This window comes from Macrosteles quadrilineatus, unplaced genomic scaffold (assembly GCF_028750875.1).
Source record: "Macrosteles quadrilineatus isolate MER2022 unplaced genomic scaffold, UCM_ALF_1.0 Scaffold_4__1_contigs__length_99947679, whole genome shotgun sequence".
NCBI classification, from domain to species: domain Eukaryota; kingdom Metazoa; phylum Arthropoda; class Insecta; order Hemiptera; family Cicadellidae; genus Macrosteles; species Macrosteles quadrilineatus.
This window is the reverse complement of record NW_026542597.1, coordinates 5,260,940-5,273,091: the sequence shown is the minus strand read 5'-3', so window position 1 is coordinate 5,273,091 and position 12,152 is coordinate 5,260,940.

Here is a 12,152-nt window from a genome sequence, read left to right as displayed (position 1 = left end):
GTCTGCATACCAAACCTATCTAACTATTTCTACAAAAGCAGTTAAGAACATTATTACACCATATTCTATTTCGGAATAGCGTGGAACTTAACATATTACATGCTTATAACTCAATTTAACATTATTCTTTGTATCAAAAATACCTGTATTATTATAAACTCGTTCCTTTTAAGGAAGAAGTTAATCTAAAAAATGATGACATCTTCTGTTGCATCTTTATTTAACTCAATGTATGGTTAACACTATGATATATATACTTATTTTATGTATTTCACTAAAGTACGATTTTAATTCAATTTTAAATTTGTCATGATAAGCGTAAACGTAAATGTTACACATTCACTTGAATATTTCTACAACATTATAATAAGAACTCAATTGATTGTAAATATACAAGGTAATTCTGCCCATGAATCCGAAGTAGTATTTGGCCTCATGGGAGTTAAATCCTCTGTTGTTTATTTATGGCTTCCCGTACATCCAATGTCACCAGCTTATCCGGACGAACGGTCAACAAATATTGTATTTGCACGGCAGGACAGATAATTTGGGTACAATAATACATGAGATCCTATACGCTTCTTTTAAAAGGTAATTTTGAATAATTTTTTTTACAAATTAATAAGTAATTGAAACTGATTGAACGAATAAGAAATACTAAAATAAATAAATAAATAAATACTTTATTGACTTGATTTCTTTTTCGTTAAAAGCAGACACAAAACAATTATATAATAGTTTTTATTGTGTGATTAAAATTATTTAATAATATCTATACCAAATTTAAATGAGAAAATACTGAAAAATCATTTAAAAAGTAAAATTAAAACAAATAAGTAGTAAAAAATAAACAAAAGAATTTGTTATTTTAGAAAATTCAGTTTTAATGTTCCTCATGCCAGCTAGATCATTTACTGCTGCTACTTAAATATATAAAAATCATCTTTTAATATTTCAATGGTACCATCAAAAACATCATCATGAAAGAAACCGATCTGCAACAAGATACAAATAACTTATGCAACACAGCATATAGGAGAAAATGTACAGCTAGACAAACGTTTAATTTCATTAATTTAGTAATTTGTTAATTCTTAAGTGATTGTTTTGTTGTTAAGTCTTGTGTACTGTACTATTATGCACACATATTATTATTACACACATAATGCAACTATAAGGTAAGAGTAAGCTATAATGTATTATAATGTAGAAGTATAATTTTTCTGTACGGTTTTTTAGAGAGATTCAGGAACAACACTCAAATGAAATAGGATAGCACTTTCACCATCCGTTTATTTGATGTTGGATCAAAAGTGGAAGAGGTTGAGTGCTTTTAGATCTACGTAATGGTCACTGGAACCCCTCTTCCTTAATAGAACTTTACAACAGTTCTATTATATAATATTGTATATTATATGATAGTGTCAATTTACTCATAGTAGTTATAATTGACTATTGGATCAGGTTATACCAACAGCTGATTAATAGTGTGTGCTGTTTATGTGTATTACTGTGTTACATTGAACATTATTGATTTATAATCATTAAAAAAGATGCTTTATAAAATACTCCAGTCTTTACAAAAAGTTTAATGTAAATATTTTGGAAAATATCTTACAAAATTTAGTTTTCTTAAATTGAAAGAGGATTTCCTCCAAAATTAATTAATATCTAATCAGATAAAAATAACAAGACAGCTCAACCGAGATAATAGCTCATTGAATTACCCTAAACTATATACTTAGAATGATCCTGGGCTACAACGTTATTGTTATAAGATAAGCATATTATATATTGAAATCTTCCCTCAGTACAGAAAATGTATTTCAAGACCACCAAGTGTAATTTTAAACGGCCACACAATAAAAAAAATTGTGAGACCGAAAATTTTAAATTCTTGGAATTTATGTAACTCTAATAACAGCTGTGAACCATGTTACAAACCCTGACGTGAAATTTAATTATGAGTAGTACAACGAAATTCAATTGTAAAGTATTAAACAAGATTTATCTGACTGTTGGTAGATCAACTTGTGAAACTCGCAAAGTTATTAAATTTACCAACCGTCGTGTAAACATCGTCCAAAAGAGTATTACCTTTGACTATTAATACAACAATAGTATCCAATAGTCAATGGTATTACCCAGAGAGTTGGAATGGCAGGCCATAGTTTGTATCTGGTATATAAAGACAAAGGAAAACCAATCTTTAATAAATTTTCCCACCACAAAAATGGTTCAGGCTGCTTATAGCCCCTCACAAAGCCACGTCCAAACCCTGATTGCAACCAACAGGTCTAAAGAAATTCTGAATTGTTAGTCCTTTAAACATGATTATAGTTTAAGATAGTAAGCATTGTAAAAAGTTGTTCAAATCAGCTGAATTTAAATTTACATTTTGTTTTGTTTCTTCTTTCTTTTGTTTCTTCTTTCTTTTGTCATGTTCTCAATAACATGATCTACTTATTCAATAATATGTAAACTATTTACATTCCAATTTATTTAATTAATTTTTACGTTTTTTAATTAATATTTCTTTTTTCGTGAAAGGTGTATGTATTGAATTAAAACTTGTATTGTGTTAAGATTAATGTATCATCGTTACAAAAAAGTTCTGATGTATAGGATATTTATTATCAAGTACTGTTCACTTAAAGGATTATTATATAGAAATTATAAAGGTAGTAACATTTTTCATATTTAAATACAGAATTAATTATGTTAGTCAAGAAAAAAAGTACTATAGCTTATCATTTCTATAGGATGCTGATCTTTAACCATTTAAAGTCATCAAATCACGAGTTTATACTAAAATGTAATTGTTTAAATACATAACGATTGGATTATTTACTCTTCAAGGGTGAAACAAGTCACATTGGTTTAGTCTGAAGGGAGGAATATGATCTGCATAATATTGGATATGATCCAGCTCTGTGTAAGATGTGGTCATTAGTCAGTTATATCCGACCCCTGTCCGTCGCAGAGATTATATACATTAGTGAAGGAGGCCACACTGTTTTATAGTGTTGAAACAGTAATGCGTTGCCTTTATTATAGGTATCGAAAGTAAATAAAAGAAACGTCTTTTAACACTTAAAACATATATTTACGCTTATACTGTTATTCACAAGACGATAAATATACAAAAAAGATGGTAAGTGGTGATCGATTTCGATTGGACACTCCAATTATCATCAGAGCCAATAGGCGAATGACAAATTCGCCTTTTGGCTTTGATGATGATTGGAGTGTCCAATCGAAATTTAATAAATAAAATTTAATAACACGTACAATGCTGAGCAAGAAGTTATTTATTATAGTGTTATAATCCTTCAGTGTTGTTATTGACTAATAATAACTACGTTTAAGACTTATAAACTATTCAGGGACTCGAATCTAGAACTAAATTTTGTATTACAAAGAAAGGGAAATTATGTATGTATGTATGGCCAAGACTAGGTTCTGAGTAGGTAATAATCCTAAGTAATAACGTATAAAATAATATTCCTTCATAATATTTTATGCATTCCATGTTACTAATTAAAATGTATGTTGCATAAAATGTATGGCTATAAAATCTAATCTTTTTATAAAATTGTTGAAAACTAACTATTTTTTACTCATGCTATAACCCTTAAAAATGGTGTAGGTTTTTTTATTAAATTGGTTGAGCTATCATGATCGTACGCAGTAATTCTTTATTCGTGTATGTAGTAAATATGTTTTTACAGTAAAAATAAACGCAGATGATTCATAACAGTTCTACATGAAACGTCAGTTCCAAATGTTGGCATCACCGTTTGCGTGTCAAGAAGTTGAAGGACAGATCTATTTTCATATAAGTCATTCACGTTTCAGTTAGGATTTATCATGTATTTTCCTGAAACATACATTTTATACCTTACACTGAAAATGTTATCTGAATGAGCTTGACTTCATTCATTGGACAGTAGTAAATTAAATTGTTGTTAAAAATTATTATGTTGTTCATATAGCTTTTTTTTTAGAACATTTGAGAACCCGTTGAGTAAAAATCTTTTTATATGTCTCATTGAAAGTATGAAATTAAAAATTCTTCGGATGAGTACCGTATAATATGTATTACTCTTGAACAACGCCACCGGGGACAAGCAAAGCATCAAAAACATTTACACGACTAAAATGCTTGGTAACCCGTTTAATTTTGGGGAAGATGTTCATTTAACATAACAAGTATTTTCTTCTAAACTCTGGTTTATTTTATCAGAAATATTATCAAACCTGCTTGATGTGTTTTAATTTTCAAATTTATTTGTGAGATAGTCTAAACGCCTCTTTGCCAATTGCCTTATGAATTTCTTATATGTTTAATATGTTTTCTGAGGGATGTAAGTAAACCGCAAAAAAATGTTTATACAGAACATAAACCATGTAGCTTAGGAAATGTATTTTAGTAGTCTTTTCTTTTTAAATAATAGATATTTTTTAAAAATTTCAATTGTAATATAAATAGGTGTGATGAAGGAGATCATGTTTAACAACACATATGATATTGAATAAGTAGGGGGTGGATCTGGGCTACAGTATATAGTTTATATAGTATTTGATATTTTTATATTTTTTACTCTTGAAAAAAATATAACCAGAGAAAATATTATTTGTAAATAAACTCAAGCAAAAAATTAATATTTAAAATAATTATCTTTTTCATATTGGTGAAGAAGCACCTACTATTAAAATGAAGAGGTTATTGTCGGTCATAGAATTAAAACAATACTCTTATATCTTTTCACACAGCATACATAAGAAAAATTTATCAACGCGTCACTAATGAGGGATTGATTAAGACAATTTAACCGAAGTTTGATGAGAAGTTTCAAAATTTTTATTGGAGCTGCAGACATTTTGGACCTGCTTGAACCAAAATCCAATAAAAATCCAAATTGTTCACAAAGTCTAGCCTAATTATTTATTTTAAATTACCATTCAACTTTATATTATTAAGTATTTGAATTATTTAAAAGAAATCTTTTGATTCAGTCTGCATGTATCCCCACTCTGAGATATTGTGACCTAATAATGTTCAATTATCAACCAAATTAAAACAGTGTATTTTTCAAAACAGGTGTTCGTCATTTTTATGAATTAAATAAGATTATGATAAGTAATATAAAAAAAACAACACAAAATACAAAGGAATATTACAGCAATGTTATTGCAATTGTGTACATTGTTCATACTACTAAAACTTCTAAAACAATTACAATTAATTGGGACTTATAACAAATTTAATTTGTATTTACATCCTAATGTGTCATACATGAGGTTGTGGAAAAATATACACTTAAAATATGTAGTATCGCCGTATTATCAGGTTACAGTTGGGACCTATTATCACAACATGGTAACTTATCACTTTTGTACAATCTGCCTAATAGCACACGCACTCTAGCATATCCTGGAATGGCGTGAAATATTAATATAATGTCAGAATGTATGCTGTTGTTCACACATAAATACATTAAGTATGAGTGAAATAAACATCCAACTGAGTAAGGAATCAGTTGACTGTAAATGTTTAGTATAATTGTAATGGCATTTTAGTAAAACCAAAACATACTAAAAATACGTTTTCTATTAAATTATGTTACTTTCTTGTGTTTATTTTGAAAAAAAATATTTGCAATATCATACTGAATTATATTTAAAATTTTTCGTTTACTATCGATTTACTTTTACTACTAGACCAGTGAGAGAGAGAGAGACTCTTAGCAGACCCACTATTTGGTGTAGACGAATTTATGAGGGAACCATGAAGAGGATTCATCTGAAATCCAAGATAGCCTGTTATTGACACAGCCTGTCAAATTATCTGGTCATCAGCAACGCAGTGGTAGTTAAAGGTAATTATTTAATTAATTAAAGAGTAATAATATAACAATTTGAACCAATATCCAATATAGATAACATTTTATATACTGTAACAATAGATTATTTTTATTTAGTAAGTAAGATAAGTATTTCTATAAAAACTTAACGTTTGTGTTCTACTGTTAAATAAATGACATAATAATCATGCTAAAACAATATAATATTGATTTCTGGTTCCAATTTTATTAGTAGAAAGGTAAGCTGAGTCAATGTCGGTGCGAAAATAGGGTCCAGTGAGTTATATATAAACCACTTACGTTCTTGTATATTCTGGCTAAAGAATACAGGCCTTTGTGTGGATAAAGGGTAAACGTTTGCTTAGTGGTTCTCTCCTAAGGATATAACGGTGCGGAGTAAAACAAACAAAGCTATTTTATTAAGCGAAATCGTACCTTTGTGACATAAAAAGAGTATAAAGCTTCCTGTATATTAAAAGTGGAGGATAAAAATATATATATATATAATCACCGGTTTTTTAAACATATTATTAATTTATTTAATTGTAATTCCCTGAATCTATCAATATTCAAAATAATTTTTTATGGTTTAACTAAAAAGCAGGTCCAAAATTGTATTTGAATGGTTAACTACTATAGACCACTATACAGGGTGGCTGGTCATCAGTGTTACGAATTTATTTTGGTGTAAGTACAAAGTAAATGAAGTGAAAGAGTGGATTTTAAATTGTAATCCATTTACAGGTAATTGAGAAATCGCTGTACTGCGTTTAAAAAAATTGTTATTTTTTAAACTTCAAATATATTTTTTGAAGCTAATTTTTTTACTTGGAAACTCTTATATGCATCATCACACTTCATTTACCTTAGATTGATACCTTAGAATTACTTTTGGTATTGTTTGCTTACTAATGTATTGAATTGTATTAATGTATTGTTTGTAAAATTGTGTTTGCCGTCGAGAATAAATAAATAAATTTACTTTCTACCTACACCAAAAACATGTTGTAACACTGATAAACAGCCACCCTGTATATCAATAAAAATATCGATTCACTCGTTTACACATAAATAATAATCTAGGCAGAAATATGTGATACTATTACATAAACTGTTTGGTTGTAATTTTATTTTATTTGTGGTAATTAATGCCATTGATATTTTTAGGTTAGGTTAGGTTTCAGACCTTATCCTTGTTACTGCGTTACGTTATACATCATTAACCTAGAGCTGTTTACAAAATATCAATGAATATAGTGTGAAACTCGCGTTGAAATAAACGTTATAAACGTTAACCATATGCTTGGTAAAACGATAGATAGTTAAAACAAATGTTGATCCCAGTTAGTTATCGTTTGCATTGCACTTGAGAGAATTGCTTTTGTATCTGGTGCAGTAAAAGACAAACTTTTATTAGCACATCGTGGTTTATTAAAGTAGAACTTTACAATAATGTTAAAATATTTTGCTTGATGGAGTTTTTAAATGTGATTCATTTATTTATATATTTGCATACTTTCAATTTACGAAATTTAGGATTTCCCTAAAAGTTTTATCAAGCAAATTCTTTTCATAATATAGTCTGGATAACATCTAAATAACCTTACTTATAACGTACATTTTCACCAACAATTCACCTTTTGATTACATATTCAAACATAAACATAAAAAATCATATTGAGAACGATTCTTTTAAAATTTATATTATATTTGCACAAATATTATTACATTTTTTTCATTTCGTGGAATTTTAGGGGCAGTAAACAGTTTCTAACAAGATTTTATTTTTTCCGCTATTACTTTAAATATTTTGAGTTGTGACGCCAAACATTGATAAAAAATGGATGACTCAAAACTTAAATGTGAAACTAAAAATATATTAACTGCCCCATCATTAAGACACGTTTTTTTAAGATACCCTGGTAACATCAAATATTACAATTATATGTCTGGGCGTTTTCATAAATGCTGTTACTAAGTTGATATGGTTAGACATTTAATATGCCACAACGGTAATATTCTTCTTGTTCAACGTTAAATATATCGGTTTTTTCTTACATAATGCTTGTGATAGAGTTTGTTTATTTAGATATAGGTACCTTTTACTGAAGCCAACGTAGTTCGTCATAGTATTATCTTCTTTTGTTCACTAACATCTCATATACACACTCAGGTTGATTGTAGCAGACAAGACTATGCTACATATTAAGATAAACAGCCTGTCGACCCTCCCATTGCATGTCCACTATAATTAACTGTAGCCACAACACACTCATAAGCAATGCTCGCCAATTGTATGCAATTATATTTTTAAGTTAACTAAATATAGTAACGAAGCGCATTTTAGATCTATGTTTAAATCTTCGTTTAGTGTTTATTATGTTAAAAAGAATACTAGGTCTTTATGGATGATAGCTTTATAAGCAATACAAACATTTAAATGTACCAAATGAAAAAGGGAAAAGAACAAGAGCCACAGCTATGATAGGCCTATATGTTTTTATTTTTAGTCGAATTTGTTTACTACACAACATTTTGTTCACTATTTAAACGGATTATACTAATGTAATATGGTTTAGTACGAGGGGGTTTATTTTGGATGTGTTGAACTCAAAGGTTCTTAACAAAAGTATCTATTTACATGTAACACCGTAAATTGATCTAATTATCATTACTTAAATTGCTGATGCAGCATACAATACCTGATTTTAAAATTAGTTAATGGATTTGATTAACTATCTATACAATAATTCGCTAAATATAAAAAAAACCTAGCTTAATGCCATGTTATTGTTACAGTTAAAAAGATAACCGGAACTAGGTTCCGTAATTAGTTAATTATTGCTGCTAAAAAAAATGTCCTTTAAATGTTTAGGGGTGCCAACCCAAAACATGTTTATATTTTTACGTTCTTAGACATTGACTTACCATATAATTTGCGTACGTCATCAGGTTAAGGCTTATTCAATTTTACATAAACCATCTACAACAAAATTACAGTTTATCAGTAGCACTTCTGGTGATAGGTTAATAGGGTATACCGGAGTTGGCTTCGGGGAGAATTTTATATTACAATATTAACGGACCCATCATCGTAATGATTTATAGCTTTTGTTGTAATTGAGAAACAAAAATTTAATTTTCGTCGTGATTTGCGTAGTTAGAGGTTTGATTATGTTTGCACTACTTTAATAATATAATTGGTGGTAGTCTTCGACTGTTGCAGATAATTTATTCAACCAATATATCATTATAGCGTTTATTTTCTAGGACGCTAGGCACGAGTCTGGGATTGTTTTTCACATTCAGACTAGACCTAGGGGTTGCGGCATTATCACTTCGATAAAATCCATTGGTGACTTGGCGGGGATCGAACCCAGGATCTCAGGGACTGAAGTCCCGCGCTCTAACCACTAACCCAGCTCGTTCCCCTCATAATAGTGATATAGCAATTTCATTGTAAATTTGTGTTAGTTTACCATTAAAAAAGAATGTAAAAAAAAACTATAATCGTGAACAACAATATTCAAAGAAATAATAAAAGCAAATTCACTTTTTATTGGTTTTCAGCGGAAAAGTGGCTTTTAGGTGTAGCAATGAGATAGGAGCTTCGGTTTAACAGAGACTATTTTTTTAAACACAAATCTTCGATCAGTCCACCAGAGTTGGATAGTAATGCAAGGACTAATGACTATACTAATCAGTTAGATAATGACTGTGTTGGCGGCTAGATGGATGATTATCTACCGCTTACAATCAGATCAGCTGATGTTAGTTGATGCATCCACGTTGATGACGTTTCATGATTGTAGTTCACAACATCAATCAATATTTAGGTACTTTTTACATTAATAATATTGTTAGTTCAGTTTGAGTTTTAAAAAGCAAATTTTTAAAACATTCCAATGGGGTTTTTTGGTTAATATATTTTCAATATTTCATTTTTTTACATTATCAGGAAGGCATACAACTCATTATAACGAATACCCTCAGCAAACAGGAACATTTATTTAATCACCCATTCGCAATATATGCATGGAAAAATTATCATAGTTAAAAATACCATTCAATTTTAGGATTAAATATCCATGAAAATAATATAGATTACAGTAAACTAATTTGGGAAAAACCTATTTTGCGTAATAAGGAAACTATTGGTTGCATAAATTTAATGAGTAGTGGCGCTAGTTGAGTACACAACTACTGAACTTTAATTAACTTTTCACCTGATTGGCAAATTTTACCCGTCGCCGTTATTGTCACAGTAATTATATTTGCAATATCATGGTTGAAGTAAATGAGATAACTATCTTACCTAATATATAGTAATTATAAGTAGTTATAGTTAGTTTTATAATTGGATTTAATTTTACAATACAATAGCACGTTTGTTTGATAATAATTGTACCTTTGATTCTTTAGCTATCTTGCTATTGTGACTTTGTTTTGAATCTTATTTAACAACGTATATATAATAATTTGTAGTGAGATTTAAAGCAAAACAGTAAAAAAAGGTGAATGATTCTGATTAGGCGTATATAGAAAATGTTCAGTGACTATTTTACCGTAGGGTTTTAAAATAGTCGATAAAATTAAGAGTTAAAAACCTGTTCTTGTAAAATTACGACTATTCAGCCAAAGATAAGTTGAAGGCTTAAAAATGTGTTTCCAATAATATCAAACAAAAGGGTTTAAAAATGATAAGTTTATAAAAAAGATTGTTTGAAAATAATAAATTGGACTTTGTAATAGTAGAGTTTGTAGGTACCGCACACTTATGATATACTGCACTAGCCTATAGAGATAAAAGATTTGGTGTGATCAACGTATATATGTGTTATTTCCCTTTTTGTTTATGTCTAGAATATATACTCTATTTGAATGAACTCCATCCAACGGAAAAATGTATGCAATGGTTTCATCTTTGACTTACATCAAACATTTTTACATGAAAATAATAAATATGAGTATTTTCTTCCGTTACTATATAGTCATCTGTTTTAAACAACTCGTTGTATCATTTCCAACCCATCCACAATGAAATGTAATCAATTAGAAATATTATTTCATAAATAGCGTTGCAATAAACATTTAGCTCAGCAATATATTTATACAGTTATAAGTGGATTGACATTAAAACCCCATATCATTATATATAAAAATACTGTGACATTTATAACACTATATTTACGATTATATACTAGTAAGTGCAAGATAAATTATCTGCCTTAACTATAGTTCGGCCGCTTAGAAAACGACCTCCTCCAGCATTGGTTTAGCATTAGCGCGCAGGTCGTTTTCTAAGCGGCCGAGCTATAGATGAGAACTTTAAAAGCGTCAACTTCGAAAGATATCAATTTATTCGGTATACATTTTAAACGAAATATCTTATATAAAAAAATTACATAATTATATAAGTAACTAAATTAAAAAAACTAATCGTCCAATCCCTGATATCCTGTACCGTTAGTTAATTAATGATTAACTTTTAAAGTAAATTTGAACTTACTATGGAATTTCGTTTAACTTAGCCATAAATTAAGAAAATTATCCATAGTAGGGTGTTTTTGCCGCTCCTGCGGGATTGAGCGTGATTGAGCGTGTGAGCGTGTGACGTCACACGATGCCGCCCCCGCCCCCGACGCCACCTCCACCCCCGACGCCACCCCCACCCCCGACGCCGCCCCCGACGCCACCCCCGACGCCACCCCCGACGCTACCCATACCCCCGTCGCTAACCCCTACCACCATCGGGCAGGTTCAAGGTCATCCTTTGTTGTCTGGAACCACCCTACGCATCGTGGGAGGTCTCCAAGCCAACCCTCCCTACACCATCACTCACTGTCAGCCGCAGCTGCTCCCCAACACCTGCGCTCCAAGCGGCCCCCCCGCTCCTCCCTTGTATTCTTTGTTCTCCGCATAGCGCACACTATTTACCACCAATAGGATGTTAACTTATTTTGACCAATCAGAGAGTAGTTTAGTTCTCCGCATAGCAACAAGACGCTCGTCTCACGCTCCCCCGTCAATCTCTATCCAGTCTGCTCCCAGCTACCACAGTGATTAGACGTATTCGTGACTCTATTAAATCGAGTAATTTATCCATCACGAGTTCGCGCTTTGTGTCATCATTGGATCATCACAATAATAATTGTAAGTATTTATCATTAAATAACAATTTTTCTTTTCATTATAAGTGTAAACCATTTTAGAAGTGAACTAAGATTATTAAATATCACATTTCAAACTACGTTTAATAGTATTGATAAATGTAAGCATTTTATT